Genomic DNA, 5,213 nt, shown 5'->3' on the forward strand with positions numbered 1-5,213 from the left:
ATACAATATTACAGCACCTATCCCACCACCAGTGTTAACTTCCCTTCACCAATGTTCCAAATCCCCCCATCCCCGTAACATAGCTCCTCCAGCCTACTCTTTACAGGAATACTTCTATGGTTGGTTGTTAAAGCTTGGGTCTCTTGATTTCAGTGTTGCTCACTCTGTGTTTTAGATATTTGGTTCTATATTTCCTCAACACCCACCTTTGTACCTGATTCCCCTGCCTGGCCCCATTTTTTTTAATCATCTGTCTCTTCTCCCTTTCCCTCCACTCTTTCTTTCCTTCTTTTCCCTATACTCAGGGGTCAAGTTTGATCAGGGCATCCCCTTTAAAACATTGTACACCCTCATCCAGTTATTAGAATACCACATGTGAGTGATATCATCTTGTGTTTATCCTTCTTCTTCTGACTGACCTGACTTCATTTAACATGATATCCTCCAGTTCTATCCATTTTGCTGCAATTGTACAATGTCATTATTCTTTACAGCTGTGTAGTATTCCATTGTGCATGCATACCATTTATCTTCATGATCCACTTATCTGTTGTTGGACATCTCAGTTGATTCCAAATTTTATCTATTATACTGAATACCACAATGAATAATGTATGCAAAGATAAATAGTGTATCCAAGGAAAAAATCCATATATGTGGTCAATTATTTTTTGATAAAGGAACTGAGAGAATGATATTGAATAATGACATACTTTTTACAAATGATGTTGAGAGAATTAGATAACCACATGCAAGCTATTGAATCTAGGTTCACATTTCACACCTTACACAAAAGTTAACTCAAAGTGAAACCTTGAGATCAGATCTGAATCTATAAAGTGTACTAAGTAAAATATAGGCAGAGTGCTCTAAGATGTAGACCTCAAAGGAGTCTTAAATTATATGGCAAATTATACAGAATAAAACTAAACAAATAGGACTACATCAAGTTTAAAAAATGTCTGGCAAAAGAACCATGGGCTAAAACTAAACAACAGCTGAGTGGGAGAAAATATTTCTACTCAACACATTAGATAAAGGGCTGATATCCAGGATAAAGAACTCACAAAGATCAACAGCAACAAGAAAATCAAAACATGCCATCAAGAAATAAGAAAAAGAAATGAAGACATTCTTCTCTGAGGAAGGCCAACAGGCACATGAAAAAAATGCTCATCATCACTAATTATTAGGAAAATCCAAAATCAAGACAATGAGATATCCTTCACCAGTGAGACTTACACATATAAAAAATATTGGGAACAACCTCTATTGACAGGGATGTGGTGGAAAAGGAACCTTCATCCACTGATGATGGGTATGCTGGCTGGTCCAACCCCTAAGAAAGACAGAATGGAAGGTATCCAGTAAACTCAGACTTGACCTCCACGACCCAGCAATTCCACTGTTGGGTATCTATTCCCAAGACAGAAAAATATTCATTCACAAGAACATATTCTCATTTCTTTCACTGAATCTCTGCAGGAGGTGGTGCTTGTGAATGCAATTTATAAAGACACAGTAAAATTGGTACAAACTGCACTGGTGTTCTAACCTCTATGAGGTGAGGTCATGAGTTAACTTGTACAGACAAGTATTTCTTTGTCTTCTTTATCTTAAGGTCAGTATGGTGCACATTGTTTCACTTTTTCCCATTTTGTGATTGGAAAGAAGATCACCAGAGATAGCTGTGATTCTTCCTTGTCTTAGAAAAGTTTACTTTTGCCTTTCTTTAGCTCTAAGTGTAGGTATTACAGAACTGAAAGAGTTGTTTATTCACTTGACTTGAGCCTTGAGAAGCCCATAGAACAATAGGAATTCAAGCATTATCCTTGGGGTCAAAGTACCAGGAATGCCTAAATTCATTTGAAAGTATTTCAGGACCAGTGATCAGTCCTTGTGCCATACACCACCAAATTCTACAAATTTAAATTTTAACTGTCAGGAGTTGAGATCACTGAGAAATAAAATCTCCAACCTAATGAATGAAGGCTGTATTATTTCTCTCCTACTTGGGAGAGAAATAAAAGTTGGACCATTCTTGTTCCCCAAATTTGAGTTGCTTTATGTTGGCCAAAAACTTAAATAGGAGTAACATACAAATTCTGCCCTAGGACAAAGGGTTTGAACTTTAGAAAAGTGTCCTCCTGTAATAACTCTCATTCAACTGCTGGTGGTAATGTTGTCTGTTCAGACTCTACAGGAAACAGTAAGGAGATTTCTCAAAAAAAGTAAGGATAAAGCTCCTATATAACCAAGCAATCCCACTTTTTGGTACCTACCTAAGAGACACCAAAATATTTATTAGAAAAGATACATACAACTAATGTTCATTGCATCACTTAGTACAGTAGTCGGGATATGGAAACAACTCAGTTGTCCAGCACAGAAGAGGGCATAATGAAGATATGAGATAAAAACAGAATGGGATGCTATCCATCAACAAGGAATAAGGAAATCCTGCAATTTGTTGCAACTTTGATGGAACTGTGGGTCTCATGTTATATAAGTAAATCGGGGGTACCAGGGCAAATGCTGGATGTTCTTAATGATCTGCAGTATCTAGAATAAGATGACAAGGGAATGGAAAGTGCCAGAGGTCAACGCATTTTTTACCCTAGATTAAACAAATAAAAACGCTAAGGAAGAAAGAAATGGAGAGAGGAAGCAAGAAAAGGCAAACTGGAGTTTACATAGGGGCAATGGTTATGGGTCTTGGACTCATCTCTGGTAGAGGTGGACTCATGCCTCGTATAGAGGTGGACTCATCCCTCGTGTAGAGGTGAGGTATCTGTACACATGAAAACTGCTAGTGCCAATACCACTGGGACCCAAACTATAAAAATGAAACTTAAAAATGCTCTATCAACGATACAAGTTGGGGGATAGGAAGGAATCTGGAAGCATGAGTGTGGGGCTGGAGCGATAGCACAGCGGGTAGGGCATTTGCCTTGCACGTGGCCGACCCGGGTTTGATTCCCAGCATCCCATATGGTCCCCTGAGCACTGCCAGGAGTAAGTCCTGAGCACAGAGCCAGAAGCAACCCCTGTGCATCACTGGGTGTGCCCCAAAAAGAAAAAAAAATTGGAAGCATGAGTGGAGGGTCATAGACACTGGTAGTAAGGTTGAAGATGGAACATTGTAAGCTTGAAACTCTATTGTTAATAACTCTGTAAACCACATTTCCTAATTTTTTTAAAGTGTGCTCCTTTGAGAGTACACATTCCTTCATCTTGTCACTGGAAGTCATCTGTGAGGCAAATAAATGTTTCTGAGATACTATGAAACAAAGGCATCCCCATTACGGAATTTAAAATGTTCTGAATTAGCAAATAATGGTTATTGATGTTTTAAGTAATTTTCAAAAGCACTATATCTGCAAAAAATACACACACATACCCACTGTAGTGTCAAAAGGTCAAATATTTTTAAATGATCTAATACACAAGATGCTTTTGATTATAATAAATCTAGTACAACACAAATATGTGGCACTTTACAATTATTCTTGGGGGTGTCATGTTCAATAGTACTTGGGGAAACTCCCAAATCTGATCACAGGTTACTTCTGATGGTTAGTTCTGGATGATGCAGTGACCAGGATTGAGCTTAAACCCCAGGCACATGGTGCATGCAGTCATTCAGCTAAGCTAGCTTTCTGTCCCCCTATTTTACTTCTTAATGTCATCAGGGCAGAGGTGATGGTGGGATACAGAGCAACTCAGAATCTTGCACTAAGCCTGTCATCTGTCTTTGACAAATAGGGGGCTTGTGGGAACATTTTCAGTAACACTCAAGAGGGGAAATACCATCAATCATATCTGTCCCTAGGAGAAAGTATTCAAATATAACAATTTCCAGTTAAAAATATTTGAATTTAGTAAAACAACAATGAAATTTTAAAGTAATAGGACACTTTGCTGGAGAGGCAGGAACTGAGAATTTTAAGTTCATTTCCCCAATGTTGGACACAGACATAGAACAGACTTGAGTAAACTTTGTTCTTAATGAAGATGAATAAAGCTGCAGAAACGTGGGAGGGAGCTCAGTTAAAGGAAAGTATCTTGTGGAAGGTTGCATATTGAGGAATAAAAGTGTTCCTGATAAGAAAATTCAGTCTTCGGCACATTACTAGAGCTTGGAGTTGAGGCCACAGGCTGGTCCATAGACTCTCAAGTGTAGGGAGTGTGCTACACAAGAGGCAAATATTTTATTAACACCAAAAGGGTCTCTGGCCCTATCAATTGATTTTCATGGTAATTTTGTTAAAATGTTTAAAAAATAAAGAAAAAAATGGAGGAGGATAGGAGGAAGACAGTGTAAAGTGCAGCAGATAGGGCATTGGCCTTGCATGTGGCCGACCCGAGTTCAATCCCTAGTACCCCATATGGTTCCCTGAGCCCACTAGAAATGATCCCTGAGCAGAGCCAGGAGTAAACCCTAAGCACCATAAGTGTGGCCCCCAAAAAAATCAAAAAAGAAAAGAAAGAGAATTCACAGATCACCTGTATCCTCCTTCCCGCTCCCTGAACTCAATCTGCATCTGGTTTAATTTTAAACCAGAGAAGACAGGAAAGCCCTTTGGAAAGGAAACCTGCATTCAATATAAGACCTATAATGTAGTAGAGTTTTTAGCTGTGGCAATAACAGTAGTAATAGCAATAATAGCAGTAGCTGCAGCAACATTACTAATAGTAAGAATAGGTGAGATGGTAAGTACAGAGATAGCAGCTTATATTAAAGAACCATGGCTGTGGAGATCAGGAAGGAACCTGTCAATTGCTCTCTCCCGTTGTATTGATTAGGAAACAGAGGTTAGGAGAGAACAAAGGGCAGGGTTCAGGTTTTATAATAACTAAAAGGGGCAAAATTCAAATTTTGTAACTCTGTGACTTAAACTAGAATGTTTTTATATAAATCTATTATCCTCAAAGCTGCTCAAGAAAAATTAAATCGGGGCCAAAGAATTAGGTGTTTATCCTCCAAATAGTCAATCCAGGTTCCATCCCTGTTCCCCAGCCTGAGCAAGACTGGTCCTTGATCACAGAGCCAGGAATAAGCCCTGACCACAGCCTGATGTGGCCCTCCAAACAAACAAACAAATAAGCAAACATGTAAAAAATAAATAACAGAAAATCTGAGAATCATAGCAGTCTCTTTGGGAGGGTGGGGAGAAGGCCTCCTGAGCAATCTCTGAGGAGCTATGGACCAC

The 5,213-nt window shown here is 38.9% G+C and overlaps 1 non-coding gene across 1 annotated transcript; it reads left to right on the plus strand.

The window, feature by feature from the left end:
* The first annotated feature begins 4,121 nt into the window (after window positions 1-4,121).
* Window positions 4,122-4,274, plus strand: LOC129406880 (small nucleolar RNA SNORA62/SNORA6 family). Its single transcript, XR_008631305.1, has one exon. It is a non-coding gene; the product is annotated as a small nucleolar RNA SNORA62/SNORA6 family (small nucleolar RNA).
* Window positions 4,275-5,213: the final 939 nt, after the last annotated feature.

The sequence above is a fragment of the Sorex araneus genome, chromosome 8 (assembly GCF_027595985.1).
Source record: "Sorex araneus isolate mSorAra2 chromosome 8, mSorAra2.pri, whole genome shotgun sequence".
NCBI classification, from domain to species: Eukaryota; Metazoa; Chordata; class Mammalia; order Eulipotyphla; family Soricidae; genus Sorex; species Sorex araneus.